Below are 21738 nucleotides of genomic sequence, written 5' to 3' on the forward strand. Positions count from 1 at the left end.
AAAGGTCACCTGGATTCAGAGATGAATAATGTCCAGGGAGAATTCCACTGTGTCTTCTCTGAGAGTAACAGATACAGTTATTAATTGTCCAGTCACTAATGGAGCTGTGCAAATATCTTCAAGTACCAAGCAAAACCAGGATACATTTGACTTTTTGGACATTATTTGCAATTGTGTTTCTCTTCCTCTAGTCTAATCATTATTCTTAAAATAGACTGCTTCCTTCTCACAGGAAAGAGTCACTTCACAGTAAAACCACTACTGAAAGTCACAGAAAAAAAAGACTGTAATTACCTAATTGTTGTTTCAGTTTGGGACTAAACACCTACAAAGCAACACAGCAGCGTCTGAACTAATTGGTTTCCATGGAATATGTAATGCATAATCCTACCTCAAGCAAGTGTGGAAGCCAAAGCAAGCCTTAAAAGTGACTAGTTAAAGAAAGAAACTATATCAATAAAAAAAGTTTCAATATTTGTTCACTTGATTATGATAATCTTGAAGGAAAAACAAGGAGATTTCAACAACTCTGGGAAAGCATGTATTTATCAGAGTGCTGGGAGAACATGGGATCTACTGACCTGGAACAGCAGCAAGAATGACAAACAAGCCCAATGACAGCGCTCCTGGCAGTGGCTAAAAGCTGATGTTTCATGGGCAGGGGAAGGACAGGAGCTTGCCAGACCCACAGCACCAAGGGCAATAGGGATGGATTTTGTCTGCAGCTCATTTGTTACCTTGCTGTACAGCTGCCTCTCCCATATGGTGTAGCATGATATATCACAACCCACATGAGACTGTGTGCCCTGCTTCTGCCTAAAGTCATCTGCAGATTAAGGAAGCATACACCCAGAGGTCTGATTACCCTCCCCTTCAGTTCACAAAAGGATGCATGAAAGCAATGAGGAAGGAAGGTAGAGGTGCAAGGTAGGCTAGCAATTTGGTGATTAAAAGAAATATTGGCAAGAAAGGAGTATGATCAGACATTCAAAGAAGAATCTTCTGTATGCCCTATGCAAAGTAGGATAGAGTAGAAACTTGGCAGATACGTGTGTAACACGCTACGGAGAAAAATTCCTCAAATCCTCTGAAAACAGGACCAGACCCAAATGCCACTCCTAGTTCATAACATAGAGCACACTATCACACACTCACAAATGAGGACAGCTAGATGCAGTGGCCAAATCTGTTGGCTGTGTATCAGGGATGCAGACTGAACATGGATCTTTAGATTTCTCCAGGAGATGTGCCTCCCCTATCAAAGAACTGGTTTACAGGTTCAAATGTGGCACAGAAGAGGGGAAAGTACCTTCTCTCTCTACTGCTCCATTTTTAGTACCAAACTGTCTGAATGCTCCCAGAGATCCACGTTTTCTTTTGTTAAATGCTTATCAATGCTTCTACTATCAGGAGACATCCTGCAAGGCAATGATGAAAATGAGCCCCGGTTGGTCACAACAAAGCCCAGATACTACATCCCTGTTAAACACACATTAAATAACTGCAAAAACCAACCAACCAACAACAAAACCCAGAGTATTCTCTATCTTTCAAGCCCTAGGCTTCAGCCACTAGCAAGTTCTCACGCCGAGCTGCGATGACTCAGGACTGGGACAAGGAGCTATTGACTTAATGGCCTGAAACTTCATTTCACCAGGGACTCCATTCCAGAAGCCACTTTCACTTCACTGACATTTTAAAGGCAAACCACTGTAGGCTTGCACAACCTATGCTGTAATCAACAGTAGGTCAGGTTTACTCATCTCCTACTGCTTTGCCACAAACACCAAATAGGTGTTTCTTCTTAGAAAACTGAAACAATGCATTTTGGCTGTGAAATCGGTTACTATACTTCCACGGGAAAAAAAAACAGAATGTCATATTGGTTTAAAATTTTATGACACATTTATGTTTCTATGAGCTTAAATTCCTCTTAAAAGTGGCTTAGAGAAAAAGAAGGAAAACCACTTCTAGAAAATTCAACAGCACATTAAGTTATGTATTCTATGTCCTGGAGGTGAAACATTTTCTGCATTTATGGCAGCTCTGGCATTACAGCCCTCATCCTGAGCCAGCTATTAATATGTGACAGAAAGCATCTGTGATCTGCTGCTCAGAGGGCTCAAGCCCCAGAGCATCCAGAAAGCCTGTTCAAAATCCTCCACTCACATGGCCGATCGACCACACCACGCAGAAGTCAGAGTGATATACGCATTCTGACATGACGAGTCTACTATATAACACACTCTACATATTATTTGATCTTAATTAGAAGAATGAGCTTCTTTCACATGACAATTTTAGGAAAAGGCACAGGGCATAGAGAAGCATCAATGTTAGCATCAGTCATCATAAAACACACAGGCAAGATTGACTTTAAGGCTTGTGGATATGAAGTTCATATTTAAAATAGGATTTATGCTATTGCTAATGGGAACACAGTTGCTGTTCTAACCTCCCCCTAACCAGACTGGGGTAGCATCGCAAACTCACCTACTGACAGAGAGAGAAACCACCCAAGCTTCAGCTGCGAAGCGCCTGCCCCGTTCCTCTGATTCCCCGGGGCAGACACGGCACACAGGACCAGGGCCAGGCAGCCCCAGGGCACGCTGCTGCACATCATCATGGCCACCAGCTCCCCACCAGTGTTTTCACCCTGCTGTGTCTCTGAGGGCTTTTTATTTTTATTTTTTTGGCTGCAGGATTGGATGAAAGATGCCTAACTGGAAAGAGATTTCATTCAGTCAGCACAGGAATGTGTCTGGTTTCAACTTGATTTTGAGGGGAGTGTGTTTTCACCACTTCAGTCTTCCCTGAGCAACAACATTTCTCTTTTTTACCTGCTGTGGAGTTGGCACCTGCTATTTAGCAGCTTCTCCATTTTGGTGCTATTTCTGCAATTAAGATGTCAAGCTGATAAGCAGGGAAAATTATGCAAATGCCGTCTGAGGGAACTCTGAAAAAAAGGAAAGTAAAAGGTGTTATGACAATACCTGGCAAAAGCAGGCTGTTTTAAAAAGAAAAGCATCTCCTTTTACCAGATCACCTCAGAGCCATGCATGGCCTCCCCAGTCACACAACAGCTCCTCGGCTTCACCTCCCAGGCAAGAGACATGAAGCACAGACTTGAGGCCCCGAGATCTGGGGAATGGCTTTCCCAAGGACAGGCAATCCTTGCACATCAGGGCTACCAACAGAACACAACAACAACCTCCTTACTGACAAAATAAACAAATGTGGGGAACGGACACTCCTATCTTGGGACTTGCTAAGGACTCACAGGAGAATTGTGGTGAATTTTATCATGTTTGGGCTAAATCCTCTACTCTGTAGTCTTTTTAATCCACTTGGTATCAAAAGAGCCCTTGAGCCTCACTCTCCACCTCCACAAAAACACACTGTTTACTTTAATTTCACCATCTCTGGTCTCCCCCAAAGCAAAAGCAGAGCCCTTGGCTTGTAGATGAATAGAAACTGCATTCAAACAGTCAGTGGTATAACTCAAAACCTGCAGGAATTAAAACTTGTAATGTTGATTCTGAGTGGTCAGAGCAAAAATTGAGGTCCTGCTGCCCCTGTGCTTGGTCTATCCAGAAGCCACAGTATAAAGAAACACACAGAGCAACTTCAAATAGTACACTGGATCAGTGTAAAGTCTGCAGCGATATGCTGCATCTTGTCCCAGTGACAATCCACAGGCGTCCAGCTCCGATATTTTAGTCTTGCAAACGTCTTTTCCTCCAAATGGATTGCTCAGCAGTGCTGATTATTCAGAGAAAAGTGGCAGACAGGGTCAGGCAGCAGCAGAATGAAAAGTGAAAACTTGAAAGATGCTGGATGAATATTTATGCAGAGCAATCTTCGCTCTCGCATTATGGTGCATAATGGGATCAGCAAAGCTAACGGAATTCACGCTGCGTGCACTTCCTCTGTGAGAACTTAGTTTAATCTGCACCGAAGACTGACAACCCGTGAACACAGAGAAAACGTTCAATGGCATGTAAAAACTTCACTGAAATAATGTTTCTGATTACAAGAACGTTGCGGCGATGACAGAATAAACATTTTTTTTTCTGGGCTGGTTTTAAATCCATGGGCCACTTTCTGGAAATTACAGCCAAACACTGCCAGAATAGACTTGGTTCCTTTGTTTCGCTGTTGGCCCTGTATACCCTACGGAAGCTGAATGCATCCATAGAGCCACAAGGATGGGGATCTCAGAATGGCCCAGTGCTGACCACCACCACCACCAAAGGGCGGACACTGTGGGGAGCAGCTGGCAAATTTCTGCTCTGATACTGCAAGACGTGTCAGGGAGAACTCACTGCAAAGAAACCGATAGAGCAAATTCTCAGCTAAAAAACACTGTTCATCAGCGCAGTCACCACTACTAACTATGCAAGAGGAAGAGCCCGCATGCCGTGCTTGTTAAAATCTGCACTAACAGAGGTGACCCTCTGGATGGGCACGGAGGAATCCAGTGACACACTGCTGCTGCATATGCACCTCCACGTCAGGTGCCATCCTGTCACGCTGCCCCTCTGCTGCCATCTGTGGCACAGCAACCACACGGAACGGAATATGGGTGGGAAGGTTCAGCCTCTACTGCCGTACCACCAACACCCAACTCTGATGTCGTGGGACGACAGAATAGAACAGGAGGCACTGCTTTCAGAGGAGTACTCCTATACAGGCAGTCTCGATGCTTTAAGCCTCTCTTTAAGTACTCCAAGAACTATTTTCCTCATGCTTTAGGATTTCCCCTTCTAACCCAGAGCACTGCATACCTCATACACGTTAACGTGCCTTAATTTAACACAACGCTTTGTTTGAGCGCTCTCTCTGAGCACTGAAGCACTGAAGCGTACCGCGAGGGCCCTTCCCGACAAGGGCGATGCGCGGCAGCTCGGGCCGACGCTGCACTCGGCGTCATTCCGCTCACTCAGATCCCAGCCGCGCGGTACGGCCCCCCGCCCCCGCATCAACCCGATGTCTGCGCGTCTGTCTATCCGTCTCCACGCGCGGCTGTTTACTTCAGCTAAAAATAGACGGCGGCGCCTGACAACTGCCTTCCGATTGGCTGCCGCCTCTGTGCCGCCGGCCAATGGGAGCGCGGGACGCGGCGGGGCCGGCTGCGGGCTAGGTGGGCGGACGAGGGAAGGGAGTGCGGGGCCGCTGAGCAGTGGGCTCGCCGCTCGCTGCCAGCTCCGCTGTGAGCTCGGTGCCGTGAGCGCTGCGAGCGCCGCACCTGGCATCTCGGCGGGCGCGCCGCCGGGCGCCACCACCGGCCTCTGTGGGCCGCTGCCCCCACTCGTGCTCAGGCTTCCCGCCTGCGCCGCCAGGGGGCGCCGCTGCGCCGCGCGGGGCTCCGCGGAGCAGGAGCTGGCGTGGGGGATGTGCGAGGGGTGTCGGGAGCGAAGGAGCGGAGCTCTGCGCCCACCTCACTGCGCGCCTCGGCGGCTCTGTGGAGTCTGCGCCAGGATTCCGCAGCATTCCTTTCCAGATTAGTGTGCTACAATAACACGGTTTTGTGTTAAGTTCAGCCTCTTCACAAGAGTCACAGCGTGGTCTGGGTTGGGAGGGACTTTAAGTATTATAACTTCAGCCCTTCCAGAAGGTCAGGCTGCACAAAACCCCATCCAGCCTGGAGATTTGGGAAAGCTTCTCTAATTCTGCTTTCATATCAAGTATCTATGCAGTACACAAAATGTGTGAAGTCAGTGGTTTCCCTGGAAAGAGCCACCGGTATTTGTGTTACAAATGAATCACATGGGCATTCGTTACACTAAGAATAAAGTTTGATATCTGCTGGTCCTTCCTAGCCCCAGAATGAGTGCTGAGGGACTTTGAAGGCTGGCTGTGAAGTCAGCAAGGGCCGGTCAGGGGGGCACTGAGTCTCGATGTATTTGAGCACCATGTGACAGCCCTAGGCCTGCTAAAAGATCTCCCAGTCTCGAGGAGAAGTTTCCCTTTCTCATATCTCTTTTCCAGAACCTCTTTTTTTCTCTCGGGTGCCACACAGACTGAGCATCTCAAGGGTGCAAGTCCACATTTAATAAAGGGAAGAACTGTGCAGAAGAAGGGAAGTGAAAAAAGACTTTCATTTGAAGAAATCTGCATCTTCTGATATTCACTGGGGCAGTGCCTTGACTTGCAGCGGTAGAAGGAAGGAACCAGCTTCACGTTCTGACCACTTCAAGGCTTTAAAACTTGTAAAAATCATTGTCTCAAATGACTTTAAGTACAGTTACAGTACCTGCAGTGCAGGAGGAAGACATTATTTGTCTTGTCTGTGTGAGCTGTTGGTGTCAACTTGTAGTTTATGTACTAATTGCTTACAGTTTTTAGCAGGAGAAAAGTTAACTGTCCACAATTCAAAGGATATCTTAATTATAGAAGGGAAGAACATCATAGCAGCCAATAATTACCTACTGCCAAGTGCCAAAACACACATGAGGTGAACGTTAACTGCTTGGAACAGAAGGAAGCTGATTTCTTTGTGTGAAGGAAAAGAATAATCATTGTTTACGTCTTCTATTAACTTGAAATGTAGTGGTGCTTTCTGTGCGATGATGGCATTCAGGAGAAATAGCTTAATAACTCTGGTATTTCTGAGGTGATGCAAGTTATATAGAGAGGGAGCATTCTCTGTGTGGGTTTAGAGCGCTTCTGATGGTTTGTATCACCCTTGCAGCTGATGGGACTTTTCCATTCTGCACGCAGTCACCCTTCCTGCCTCTGTGCAGCACCAGAAATGCTGTGGTTTTTAACTAGTTCCACCTGATGGTAACCAAAACCTCTCCAGTGTCATCACCTCACAGAGCAGAGTGAAGAGGTTAAGGCTTTTTAGTAAGATAGATGGCCGTGTTTCTCCAGACTTAGCTGGAAGATTTCTCATGCAAGTCATAAATGTGAAACTACTTCAGATTTGCCCTTCTGCTGTATAAGAAAGTCCAGCTGGTTTTGGTTTGGCTGTGTGCAGCTGCAGATATTTCCAAAGTTTAGGAAAGTACTAAGGCTTGGATATCTGTCTAAAGTCTAAAGAACTTCATGCTTACTTTTAATATGACATCTCTACTCTTCTTATCACCACTTTTGCAGATTTATCACAACACAAAATAGCTTTTTAAATTTGTCCTTCAACAGGGACATCTCCATCTTTTATTCATTATTTAGTAAACTCTTTAACTGTTTTTCTTGCAGTCTGTTCCCACATGTATTTCTAATTGCTTTCTTAATCTTTGTGCATCTTATTTTCATCTTCAACCCTATTTCTTGTAATGTTGTATACAGCTTCAGTCTCCTTGATAACATCTGAATAGCTGATTTATAGTGGCCTGTCTTGCTGCACATGCTTGGTATGTAAATATGCTATTTTATGTTGATTAAGGTATACAGTTCTTAAGGGCATCTGTTCAGAGATGCATGTGTAATAGCCTACAGTATTTTATTTAGTCATTTTTTGAGATGCCCATATTAAGTTTTCTCTACCTTTTTGCACAACCAACGCCTCTAGGCTGCTTTTCTGGGGGCTTTAATTGCCATGCTGTCTCTAAGACAATTACATAATTAAATGGCTTTCGTTTTCATTCTGAATTTGGTAATTATAAATAAAACTCTGAAAAGTGCATCAGCTGCAACAAGAAGAGACTGAATCATAAGAGGAAAACAGAAAATACCAAAAAAATAAAATATAATACATTTGAGAAGATCCTACCAATAACCAACAAATGAACTGAAAATTAAATACAAACAGAGAGAATTTGGTTTACTGTAGTTCCTCCAGTTTGTTGCTTTAAATGATAAAATCTTTCACATTTGGTGGTGTCAAAGATGTGATGCCATACAGAAAAACTAGGTGTAGAATTTATGTAATTAAAAGATTAATAAAATATGTTTTTACTAAATGAAACAGTTTTACTGTTTAATAATCTTCCATGTTTCATACTTTAAAAGTAGGTTATTTGCTTTCTCTGTTTGCTCTGCCATAATCTTGCCAGTGTTGTATTAATATACACCTTCCATTTTCATTTTTTTAATGACAGAAGTAGCATTTTCCCTCTCAAGGCTCAGGCATGAGAGAAGGCACATAGGAAATATGGCACAATTAAAACTATTTTGTTACAAGAAAGTGTCTTTCTTATATCCTATTTCCTGTGCACCTGTTATTCTATCAAGCAAGTAAACACTCAGAAATGGAGAGTACATTTTATTTGTGGTGTTCTCAAAACCTTGCCCTCTTCCTTGAGTATTCTTTCATTTAGTTCCTGTGATTACCTGTTTGTCAAAAACAAGTCTAAAAATTAGCAACTGAGCTCCACTGAGCTCAACAGTAACACTTACACCAACCACAAAGGGAACAGGTCAGGCTGTTTTTTTTTCCCAGCTTTATTAGGAGCCTCACTCTAAATCCATCGAAGTCACCTGAGTCTCACTGCTTTTAAAAATCAGGTCATTTCTTAAAGCATCTAAACATGTATTCAGAAGCCTGAAGTCCTTATTGTGAAAATACTAGATAATTTCTGCTGCAGTGCTGTAGAGTTGAGGTTTCTAGAATTTGATAGATGTATGTGTGCTCCAGGGAAGGAAGATTTGGAATGCTACAAGTAAAATGCATTTTTCCAGCCTCTGGAGTCTGAGTCTATCATACATGTATGTATGAAACACTATCCATGCAAACATACAGTGCAGGACTTGTGAGTAGAATGGCAGTGATGTCTCTGGAAGTCCAGGTGAAAAATGGCTTGAAGCAGTGTGAGGGCCTGATTCAGTCAGAAGTTTCACATACGGTTATGCCACCAACATCAGCGGGTGTTCAAGTGAGCATTTGTGATCTTTGAGGAGTTTTCACTCTGTCCTGCAGGGGTGTCTGTTCTAGTGCTAACTTGCAATACTTGCATTTCTATACAAGTAGTGGGTATGAATATTTTTAATTTAACATTTATTTAAACACAAAACCAATAGAAGTTACATTAAATGTACAAGATGTTTGTTTGGAGACTCATTTCTAATAGACTACCTGTGAAACAGATTTCCTAAAGCATGGAGAATTCTATATTTGTGTCAGCGTGCTTGTGGATATAGTATAGAGCTTCATCATAGAGGAAACCCAGGCAGTGATTCATTTAAAGTGATCCTTCTTTCTCATGTGAAATACATTTTAAGGATGCAGTGATAATAAAGCTCTAATTCTTGTCCAAATATATGACAATAAAATACAGAATGAGGAACAAAACCTGAAGTTTAGGACTTAAGTCAATCTCTGAGTTAAACTGAAAATCAGAATGAAACCTAACCTGGTGCTTACAAATGCCTGGTTTCTTAAGTCTTCACAGGATTAAATGGGTCAGGTGCCTAATCTAGTAAAACAATTCTTGTTTTCCAAAAGTCTTCCAGGGACTTTCTTGATGAATGCTCGGTTAACGTGAGAGACAAAACAGTAGGAATTTGAGCTGACAGAATGCAACGTGCACAATTTAGAACTGTGCTTCTCTAGCTACAAGTCACCTAGCTTTGATATGTGGCCCATGGCTATGGTGTTCTGTTAAATAAACAAACAAGCAAAATATAATGCATTCAGTTAGAGGTTTGGTGAGCAGGCTACATGGAAATCCATGCAAAACTTAAAAAGACTGATGATTGTCCTTTGGCTCCACAACTTGGGGAAGTTGGTTTGAAGGACTGAAGTCTTCTTGTTTTTATAGGGATCTCACCATATTTGTGTCAAGCTGCATGTCATCGCAGAAAATTAACAAGTGCAATCAGGTGTTTCTCTAAGGTTTTCTAATAGCCACGTTTTACTGTTTTTCTGATAAATCATACTCCAAATATCATATTTGTATTCAATTTTTACCAGCCCACGTTTGCCACTCAACATTCTGCGAGCAGCTGTTGCAGGCAGAGTGCCAGAAGGGTGTCAGTACTAATTCACATCTGAGAAGGCAGAAGATCGCAGAGACATCTTAAGATTCATTATTGATCAGGACTTTGTCTCCACAAGCTGAGGTTATTATTTCAGGAGTCAAACTGCTTTGATGAGGAAGGAACTTGGACCTTATCCAGATATTGATATTTCTAAAGTGATGATCTGGCTCTAAATCTGGCCGCAACTATGCATTGCTTCACCACACAGATCCTATTACATGTGCCTGTCATTAGAAATGCTTCTGATTTTGACTTCTGAGTGCCTTGAACGTGGATCCTAGTGGTTTTAGGTTTAATAGATTTTGTGTGGATGTCTGTTCATCCTTCTACTCATATAACGTTGCCACTTGATTGCTTACCTTTCACAGTCATGTGAGAAAGTTGCTGTTTGTGCAAAATTGGCTGCCTCAGGGAATTGTGTATTCCTAGAGTTCTTTTATGTAAAAAGTAATCTGCTTTTCTCCAGAAGAGTTCAGAATTTAATGTTCAGATCAAAATGATGTCATGTTCTTAAAAAATATCTAAATTTTCATGTTCATAAATGTCTTTGTATGACTCATTCTGCAGTATTATCTGCAGAATATCTGCTGCTGCACAGAATAATTTAGTCAGTGGCCCAGAGTTACTTTTAGATGTTGTTACAGCTCTTAGGAATTGATGGAAGTGCCTCTGAGCTACAAAATAAGTAACGAAACCTGGATTTGGTCTGCTGTTTTTGACTGCTGAAGGGCCCTCAGCATGCACTGAGTCATCATGCGTAGACGTTGTGTATGTGGCACCTGTGTTCCAGCTGAGTAGTTCGTGAAAGTCCGGTCAAGTCTGCTGCATTGGGAGGCTAAAGGGCAACCCAAGCAAGGCCTACGTCATTTTGGCTAGGCAATGGAGATGGTCTGGAAGCCAGACTATTTTACTCTTTTAGGCATATACACATGCACTATTGTCAAGTTGCTGCTCGTCTGTCTGCTGAGTCAGCCTAGACAGTCAGACAGCCTAGACAGCTATCATAACAGCTGAGATTTTTTGCACTAGCTTTAAATATTTGCTTTACAGAGTCCTGGACAATATCTGGTAGATAGTCGTATTAATCATTTGAATCCCAACTTCCAAACTAGTGGAGAATATGACTGCCTTGCTTTTTGCCTGCTCTTGTATAAGGAGCACTTTGTTTTGTTTTGTTTTGATTTGATTCCTGTGAATCTCTTAATGATGAGCAAGCCTTTTTAAGGGCTTGATCTTCAAGAGAAACACATTCTAGAATGACTCCTTAGGAGTTACCCCATTTAAGCTGCTTTACAGAGATCTCATCAAAACCTTTTCACTGAAAGATAGCTTACTGATGTCCTGTTAATTCTTGTCATGATGTAGGTGAAAAGAAAAAATGTCAATAGTCAATTCTGGTATTTTATTTTACTTGGAATAAGGAACAAAATCCCCTGGCATATTTCTAGTTTTACATACATTTCTTAGCACATCCTATGTATTCAGTATACCCTTTGGGCTGCTTGAAATGATTTTCTTGTTTGTTCTCCGTCCTTTATTTTAAATTAAGGTAAATTAACCCAATCTAAAACTGTTTGGTAGGAACAGTTATTAATCATAATACCGCATAATAATGAGGCTCCCCCCTTCTGCCTTTGGCTGTTTTTTTTTTTAATCTTTCTAATAGTGAATCTTTGTGTGAAGCCTGAATGATATCTATCGTAGCAGTGCCTTACTTCTTGGAGTGTTGCACTTCACTCACTGTAGAAATAAGGATATGGAAGAAATAAAAATCTAATACCAATGAGATAAAGCTAGCACAATGCAAAAGAAGATAATTGCATTGCTCAGCTATCACAAGGCCAACATTAAAAAAAGCAAAGTGATTCATCTTTCCTTCACATGCACAGCCTGCTCAGACATACGTACATCATTATTTATTTGTATGGTTTTGATTCTTCAGCCAAATGGTGCTACTTTATAATGTGGTTTAACTACTTAAGGATTTTGTTCAAAGTGTGCATTTACAGTTTTGTCACTGAACCACAAAAAAAGTATTCTAAGCTCAAACGTAATTAAGTTGCAAGCATCGTCTGACATTAGATCTTACTTTGTATGAGTACATCAGTTCAAAGACAGCTCTCCAGCAAAGATAAGATACTGTATGCAGCGAACAGAGGCTGCTTTCTAGGAAGACATATTTGTTCCAAATCAATGTACCCAGCAAAAGTATGGTCAAGACAGTAATATAAAAAAAAATCATCTATATCAATCTGTAATTTTAATGTTAGAGGTAAATGGGCAATTAATTCAGACCCCTTTTTAAATAAACTATGATTTATAAATCAATAGTCTTTTTGAAAGTTTTGCCTATGATCAAGATCTGTAAAAATACAGAAAATGCTTGAAAGTGGAGAACAGCCTGATTAACAATTGTCATTGATTGTAACATTCTGACAGTATCTGATAATCCATTAGGTAGAGATTCTGAAACGAGTAGAAAAGATGATTTTGGTTTGGAGGTTTAAATTTTGTTGATATTTTCTAATGCAGTTCTCAAGCTGTATAAAATGTAAGAAATTTACCTCATTGATGCAATTGTTAAAGCACAAAAAAATAATAATATCCATGCTATTTCAGCTTCATTTTTCTTACTGTCTGAGAGATACTCCTGTTTGATGAGCAGTGTCTTAGTGGTTCATTTTTGCTAAATTTGGATGAATTTGAATTTTCAAGCTCAAAGTGAGTTGTTTACAAACTGTTTGGTTTTACTGATCACCCTGTTCTTTTAAATACTATTTGCTTCTGTTCAGCCTATTGAATCTAATTAATCAGTGTCAATTCCAATATACTCAGTGTTTACAGTGCAAATGAGAGGAATCCTTTTGCTTCTCTAACTGACATTGGGAGGTGCTTTGACAAATCGTAATGCACTTACACACTTCAGCATCATTCTCTTTGTTGAAACAAAAATGAGGAAAAGAGGTAAAGAGATTTTTTTTGTGTGCTGTTAATAGGTACTATTAGGAAATTTACTGATCTGTATGAAAGTCAAACCAGTGAAGATGGTACAGAGTAAAAGTAACTAAACAAAAAACTTGCTGAGTGGTATCATTTTCTTGTCAGTCTTCACAAATATGTACTTATGGGCAAGCAATGTAAATAGTGACCCACTTCCTAGAACTGATTTTCCCTTCATTTATTTTTTACTAATCAGTTGAGAAAATGAGTTCAAAGGAAATAAAAAGGTTGAACATTCTGTAATCTATCTTTAGCTGAGAAAATGGGGCTGTTTAGTCTCAGTTCCCTTCCTAGGTAAGGGAAGAATAAGCAGTGTCAAAAATCGTGTCAGCCAGTGCAATAACACGTCTTTGTGATAGGTCCTTTGAGGAGAGCTATTTTTTTCCTGAGAGATAGAGGTGCAAAAAGAGCTTGCTTAGAGATGATGAAGTTAAATAAGGCAGAGCCAATGCCAAAAGACATGGCAAGAGGTTGAAACAAGAGAGACAGACTATAAGGAACATCTTTTCACAGTAAAGCAATTCCTTCCAGTCTGAATTAGGATCCTATTTCACTCCTAATTCAGACTGTCCAGGCCAAATATACTGTTTGGTGAGTTCCTGAATCTCCACAGATATCTTCTGTCTCATGAAGTCATTGTAGTTGTTAGAAAGGAAAGTTCCATTGCTGCTATAGAAGTCTTTCTGGACAGTGTGCTGTTGGAAGATACTCTGTGGCATCCAGTCTGTCTGAGAACTCATTACTGGAAGCTGTCTTTCCGTATCATTATGAAGGCATGATGTTACAATATAGCTCCATGTTTCTATTTTTTTTTTCCATTATTTTCTCTATTTTTTGCTTGTTTGCAATAACACTAGACCTGCACCCTCTACATTTCATTGTGTGAGTTTTATGAACTGTTTAATACAAATGCAGAGCTTTTACCTGGTTTTATTTAGTCTTTGCACCTGCAGTACCATTATTATCTCAAAGACCATCTGAGGTGGCTCTTTAAATATAGGTTTGGTGACATCTCTTGTTCTTCTCCCCTTTTCTGTCTTTCAGATTTCCCATATTCATCTCTGTTCACTTAACTCCAGAGACTTCACTCAGTCCACTAAAGGTGTTATTTTTCTGGAGTTTGTTTTTTTTCCAGAGAGTTAAACATGATATCTTATATGTATGGCATCTCCTCAATTTCCATGTGAGAAACCTGGTATGTACAGCTTAGCATATAAAGATGTTAGCAACACAAAGAAGCTGTAAGCACCGTACTTCAATAGAAGAAATGCAAAATGAAATCTAAAGGTCAAAATCAAAGTGTCAGCTCAACTAGAAATAGTCCATTTTCACTTTGTCCAGAGGTGAGAGTTTTCTGAGAGATACCATGCAGTCTTAACAGCCTCAGTTTCATGTACTTAATGACAGCTGAAGTAGAGCAGAGAGAGTCAGGGCAAAAAAAGAGTTCTAAAGGTTCAATTCTACCGCTCCTTTCATGCACAGTACAACTCGTTCCTTGTTTTATGGGTGGCAGATTTTAACACTACCAGTTATTGATTTGATTGGCTTAGTTTCTAACCAATGTCAATGTGTTCCTGTCACAAGCAACCCATTGCTAATTTCACATTAAATAGAAATGAAACTCTTAAGAAGAAAGGCTCCACGGCCATTAAAATATTTTTGCATAATGGGTCAACAGCTGAGTTTTGCATAGTCAGTTCTCCTTTCAGTCTCTCCACAGGAACTGGCTGTGTTTATAGTCCCATCAGAGGGCTTTATGTGGAACAAGTCTCTTCTGAAAGTTGTTTGTGCTAAGTCTGCAGGGATTTGTTTCACTTTGTGGAAAAGACACAGAAAAAGACATTTGAAAATGATGATGGAGATTACTGACTTCATATTTGATACTGAAATCAGATATAAACTCAAAAGACTCTTTCTCTTGCATTGCATATCCTCTGTATCTGCCTTAATACTAGCTGTTACAGCTGATTTTCTGACCAATTTTGTTCTCTTATTTCTCATTACGGCTATTTCTGAGAGTTACTTGGGGGTTGCTGCAGCACCAAGATGTAACTGCTCCTTCAGTAAAGCAGCAGCTGAAAGGTGACTTTAGGCCTAAAGGAATACATCTGGTGGAGTGCCTGCTCCTGAATTAGTATTTGGAGGGCACGCTACTGATTCTCTCAGTGCCTTCAGGCTCAACGCCTGCTGCTTTCATGCTTATTTGGAGGACTGGCATCTGAAGGAATTCTCTGGGACACGTGCTCCTTCACACGTGTGATGAAGTTAAAAAATCTGTCTCTGCTGTATGTCCTCTTTCTCATTCAGTGGAGGTTTTTCCACAGGGCACCAGTTCTGCAAAATTATCAGGGAGAGGGGGAAACTTTCCAGTGCCTCCTGGTCTCTGCTGTGGTTTAAAAATGTCTCAAGATAGGGATGTGTCCTGTTCCATGTTCTGGTTCCAGTCCCATCCAGAGCTCTGCTTCCAGGCGGAGTCCATGAAGCCCTGTGAGTCTGCTGGTAGGCAGTGGTGCTGTTCAGGTGTTGGAAGTAATTGATGTTGGATTTCCTATGATTCTTGATTAATAGTTGAGAGGGTGTAAATCCTCATTTCTGACAAAGAAAATCTTCACCTTGCAAAAAAAAAAAAAAAAAAAAAAAGGGACCAAAAAATACCTTGAGCTTGAGATAGAGCTTGGATTTCTCTCACTTCTGGATTATTCATCTGGATTTAGTACTACTGGCCCTTGGAAGTTCAATTTTGCAAAAAGAATCTTAAGAGAACATAGACGTTTAAAAAATCAAATTGACAGCAATGCTTTCCATTTCCAATACACGTTTCTAAAGACCACTTACAGCCAAGAAATCAAAAGACATTTGAGTCAGACGGCAAATATATTTATATCTATCTTGTTGATAATATTCTTTTATGGTGTCCTTATACCACTTCTGTATTTTTATTGTATTCCCCAAACCTCTTCAGTTACCTTCCTATAATGATGAGTTTAAGGGCACAGTATTACCTTTAAATCAGTCCTGTCTTTTAAATGTGTTGCAGTAACATGTTCAAAAGTTTAGTTTGGTATCTGTAGGGTTTCTGGGGAAACAAAACAAAACAAAACAAAATAAAACAATACAAAACAAAACAAAAAGGCATATTTAATTGAAAAAATCTGTGGAATTATTATATAGTGAAATATGAATGCAAAATGAAACCGAGAAACATAAGAGAAGGGGAAGCATCATAGGGAAACAGGAATGCGTCTGTGTGTAGTGTCTGTATGTATTACATATGGGAAATTTCTCTAGTATAACCAGCAAATTATAGAGACAACCAATAGCTAATTATTATAAAATGTAGCATTCAACACTTGGAATGATGCTTTGTGTCTTCTGCAAGATGAGCTTTTCCATTTTTTTCCTTAAATTCATAGCTGATTTTGTGAGAGTTGTTTATTTTGCTTCACCTTTACAAACCCATACAGACCATACTGCTAAAATTGTCTGCTTTCTTTGCTGAGCCCTGCCAGACGTTAAAATATCTAGGGAGTTGGTCTTAAACATATCCTTTGTGCTCTCTTCTTTCCCCTGCAATCCACACTAATGAGAAGAAGGCCATTCAAGTTGGATGCTTGATGGCTGAGAGATCTGATCTGAACAGACTGGGACAAAGAACTGGAGGTATAGAAATTGAGTCTAAATTGTAGTGGTGCTGGAAAGATAGGCTGGTCATAAAGGCTGTCACTTCCTGAGGATTGAAAGACAGACTAGAAACTGGGGAGGAAAGTTAATTGCACTGGAAAGGAAAGAAGCAGAGCAAAGAGAGAAATAGATGAACATTTGGTAGAAAATGAAGGTGAACATATGCTTAAAATTGGTAATGTCCAATCTCACTGAAATAAGACATCTCGTATTTAACTCTTGTGAGCTTGAAATTGCACTGTTAATGTCTTTGTAAAGCATTAAGTGAACATAAACCCCATACACACATATTTCAGAATAGCCATATCTTGTGCTTTTCACCTATACAAGTATGTATTGTATGTTAACTGTCCACTTCCACATGTTAAGCTGTAAAATGTGAAGAGGTCTTTCCCTCATATATCATGCAATTGAGAGTAAACAAAGCATTGGCAATTGTAAGAGCTCTGTAGAATAGTCCATTATCAGATGCATTTTTTGTTTCCATTGTATGTTTCTGTAAAAAGCTGATAACACCTCCAAAAGTTGAACATAAATTTGTATTTACATACATATATATATATATAATCTGTACAATTCGGAAAGAAACGTGATTTAAAAGAAGGGGGAAGGAAACTTCATTGCAGTACTTTAGTAAGCTCAAATAAAATACAAAGACTAACAGAGATAAAAATGTCATGAACTTTGTGGCTACAGAAATCCATAAGCGGCTCAGATGTAGCTGATGTAATGTGTTTGGTCCCTTCATGCTATTAAAGACCTCATTTGCTTTACTACTAAGGGATTTTTTTTCATGTGCTCAAATATACAATTTGTTCTGCCTTTTTTTCCTTAACATGCTTTGATTACCGAAGGATATCTCAAATGTTTCATTCTTTCAGATGTGGAACAGTTCTATGGAAATGAATTCTGAATTCTATTACTGAAAAAGTTGAGAGCCTTGGAAATGGAAAGTTGAAAACAAGACCTCAGCCTGCTTCTTTCACCTGAATTTCAGTCATCTGTCACACGATAAGGAAGAGCTGAATTCAAAGTTGAAATAAGGACAGTTTGAGAAACACTGGCTTACTGGCCTACTTTCAGGTATATCTTCACAAAAGTTGCAGTAATCCCTTTATTTAGTGCATTATCCTTGAAATAAAGAGCTGAAGAAAAAATAATTGTTTTCTGTACAAAAAGATACTTAACGTTCCTGTAGTTTTACCTATAATACTCAATCATTTTGATCTTTTACCAGTTCTCTAGCGCTGATTTTGTAGTTTAATTCAGGCATTGCTGCTGTCATCAGAATTCAACAGTAAAATATTTAAAGAGAGTGGCATAGAGTACATGTAAATATTTATGTCACTAAGACCTGTCTACATGATTCTTACAGCATGACCTCCTTGCAGCATGCCAGAGGCAGGCCTGTCAGTAGGCCCATGACTGCAAGTGACTGCCAGCATAACTGTGGCAATCTGAGACATGGCCACCAGACCCAGATGTGTTACTACTGCTTGGATGTGCCTTTCTACTTTCAAAGGGAAGCTGGTGGAATAGGGAAGATAGGAGTTGTGCTCAGGTGCCGTGTCCAGCTCTGCCGTGGGCTTCCTGATGCTTTCCATTTCATGTCTCAATACTGACTGCTTGACACGGGCAATAGAAAGGGTAGCCTACCCCATCCCTTTACTTCTAAGATCTTTGTCTTTTCTGGGGCTCTTTCCAACAGACAGTGCTCATAATAGATGTCTGAGGTCACCTCTTATAAATGTCCTCGATTTTAGTGCAGGTCTGTATTGTGTAGTTTTAGTAAATTAGGGCTAGAAATGTCATCTTTAGTGTTTCTGAGTGAAATCATAATGTGCTGAGCTCAGAGATGCTGGATATAATCAGTAGCAAGAATATACTTCCAAATAGGAAATGGTCAGTCACTGTGAGCTGGAAGTGTATTGTAGAGCAATCCCATCCTTCTCTTTGAAGAAATCAATATGTCTGTCCTTCCTGACCTAGTGACATTTTCTGGCTTTCTCATACTGAGCCCAGCATTTATGAAATACGAACACTGTCTCTTTCGGATTTGAAAGGTCTTAATACATCCAGGGACAAAAATCATGTTATTCACAGTGGCATTTGTGCTTGTAAGTGCAGGAGAAAAAAAAACCCGTATAATTCCAGCTATCAACACTACTTCAAGAAAAAGAAAGACAGCGTTGTTTATGAAGCTTATTGAATGGCAAACTGCTTTCTCAGCAATCAGAACTGCACACTGATGCAAATCAGATGCTTACATAATGCTATTATGAAAGGAGTGTGACAAAGAGCTGGGGTGATTAAGATACTCTTTGTGTGTTCATACTGTGTTGTCCTTTCTCTTTGAAGAAAACAGAGACGAATTAACTGCTTGAAATGGACCATTCTAAAACCACTCACTATCAAGCACATCTCTGTACTCTGCTGACTTTTCACCCATTTCCCTTTCTTTTTTTTTAACTGAGGTTCTTCACTGAGAACAGCAAGGATCAACAATCTCTTCTCAATGCTGCATCTTAGGACAGCATTCCCATCTCAGATGCTGTGCAGGGTGTCACATGGCTGCAATTAGGATGTGGTCTTCTGCTAACATGCTTATGAAAAGGCAGCTTCTAATTTAAGACATGTGCTGTGCTTCACTGCACATCCTGGCTGATACCAATTATTGCATTTGTTTATTGCCTGGAAGTAGATGTTTTTCAGTAGAGCTATGCCAGGAATCAGGTTAGAATCTAATCTTTATTATTTTAGTTAATTAGAATTCCAATGAGTATAGATGTTAAAGCCATCTAAAATTTATTTAAATATCAAAATAGATTTATTTCTCTTCTCTGTGTTCTTCCACTATTATCGCTTTGCAGAAGTTCTCTGGCAGTTGTGTTGAAAAGCACATCAAATAGGAAAGGCAACTGAATAAATTGATAGTCAGTTTCTTTAAACTGATGAATGTGATATCCATGGTGGAAACTGCATTTTGCAGAGCTTTTTTTACCTATGTATCCAATGACAGTGTAAGTATGCAGTGTGAAATTTTTACATCTCAGATATTGAATGGTATCAATGAACTATTTGTGCACAGCCTAAAGACTGATGACAGAAATGGTAGAACTACTGCAAGAAACAAATTAGAGACAGAAATATGTATCTCCTTCTAACTGCTTTTCAGGGTGGATATCATGCTTATGCTTATGCATCAAAGCTGATTCAAACAGATGTAATTATTTTGAAACTATGATTTTCTGCATGTTTTTTATTGTAAAATAATTCTTACCATAGTATACAATAAAGCAAGTAACATTTAATGAGGAATGAATTCAATTAAAGTTAGCAGGGAATCAAAATGAAGGCTTCTTTGCTGCTTTATGATAAAATAGCAGAAACATGAAATGGAATACACTGAGTTTAGGGGAAAGTGCTCAGAGGATGTTAGTGAGGATATCTGTAGATTTTTTTTAAAGTTCCTTTAACATTCTCCTTTAAAAATAGATAAATAAATAAATCTCACAGTTATATGAATTGCTACATGTGCTAAATTAGGATAGTTAAAGGCAAGTCACAAGCAGGGGAGATGGTGAAGAAGAAAACATCATTAATTTGAATTATTTCCTTTTTCTTCCTTCATGTTTTTCCTGATATGACCGAAACAAGGAATGCAGAGTCCTTTTGCTGCAAACAAGCAACGAATGAAGCACTGGTAACTGCCCCAGACAAGGGAAGGAAACAGGAGGAAGAAGACAAAAGAGAAAAAAATGACTCAAAATGTAACATGCATTTCTCCAAGTGTTTATACTATGCATACGATCAGTGAATAGTATTACTGTTATTTGCATCCTACCTGTAGGTTTAATGTCAGATCCCGCAGATGGCTGTTGGAAAAACATGTATTTAGAAATGAGAATGTGTATCTAAAATAATCTGAGCATTTCAGACAGAGATTTGGGAAGAAAAACAGATCTAACATACCTTAGGTTCTGTTTTTGGTTGTGTACCGATCTGGTTTTGATTGTGGACTGACTGCAGGCGAGCAACAGTATATTTTAAATGTCTGTTTATATATAAAATGTCTCACCCAATGTCAGAATTCAGATCTGTAGCAGAGCCAGAAATAGAAACCAGATCACCTGGGAAACCAGTTTATTTCCTTATCCTGAGATTAACTTATTATGTATAATGTGGTGATAAATTAGCTGAACGAAATCCTCTTCCACCTCCTCTCCTTGTAGCTACTTGGTGATATTAATTGTATTTCCACATTATGAGACCTCACGTATTTATTCCAGTATATTAACAGTCTTCCCAGAGAATTTAATCTCTGCCCCACAGGACATCTCCTTATAAAATATTGCAAGAAAAGTACTATTAAGAAATGGCAAATAGAAAGAACTTGGTACCAGCTGTGTCCTCTTATGTCAGATGCATCATCTAACTCATAATGCCATTTAAAAAAAAATTAAAAAATCACTGCTATGAGTTACATTGTGCCTTTACACATGCTGCTATTGTAAGTGAAACTTAGATGGAAGACAGTCAAAATCAGAAGTAAAGACATTTTACCTTTGTCTAAGCTTTCTTCTAGTAAAATCACAGATCTAATTTAAATGGGACATTTTAATGTATCATTTTTTTCCCTTTTTGCATTTAGTGAAATATTGATGCTTCAGTTTTTTATGTGAAATAGACAACATATTCAATAGAGGGTGCCTTTTGACACAAGGTGTTACTGTGTGTAGCTACTTCTTTTGGTATGCTACTGACAGATATTATAAATATTTTCATGTCTAGGGCGTGGATGAAAACTCAGGCCCTGACTACCTGGAATATATTGGAAAATGAATAAACAAAGTGTTTCTATGTATGTTGCCTGGAAGTGGGAGGTAATAAAGTAGCAAAAGCATGGCAAAAATACTACTTCTGCATTCCTTTTGCAATGCTGCTTTCCTTCCATCTGGGCCTTGAGAGAAACCTTGCAAGGGTACAGACTGGGGACTAGCTCTCTTGTGTTTCAGAGACAAATAAGCCAAATACACAACCTGAACTCCTGTTTCAAAAACAAGAAAATGATTGGCACCAGACTTAAGTCCCATTTGCCATCATTTATTAAACCTGAGTATCTCTGATGGAGCT

The 21738-nt window shown here is 39.8% G+C and overlaps 1 long non-coding RNA gene across 1 annotated transcript; it reads right to left on the minus strand.

Annotated features, from left to right (window-relative positions):
• Window positions 1-5902: 5902 nt before the first annotated feature.
• Window positions 5903-20640, minus strand: LOC124417665. Its single transcript, XR_006933774.1, has 3 exons — window positions 20578-20640; window positions 20450-20480; window positions 5903-15536 (listed from the first exon to the last, which is right to left on the minus strand). It is a non-coding gene; the product is annotated as an uncharacterized LOC124417665 (long non-coding RNA).
• Window positions 20641-21738: the final 1098 nt, after the last annotated feature.

Source organism: Gallus gallus, chromosome 1 (genome assembly GCF_016699485.2).
Source record: "Gallus gallus isolate bGalGal1 chromosome 1, bGalGal1.mat.broiler.GRCg7b, whole genome shotgun sequence".
NCBI classification, from domain to species: domain Eukaryota; kingdom Metazoa; phylum Chordata; class Aves; order Galliformes; family Phasianidae; genus Gallus; species Gallus gallus.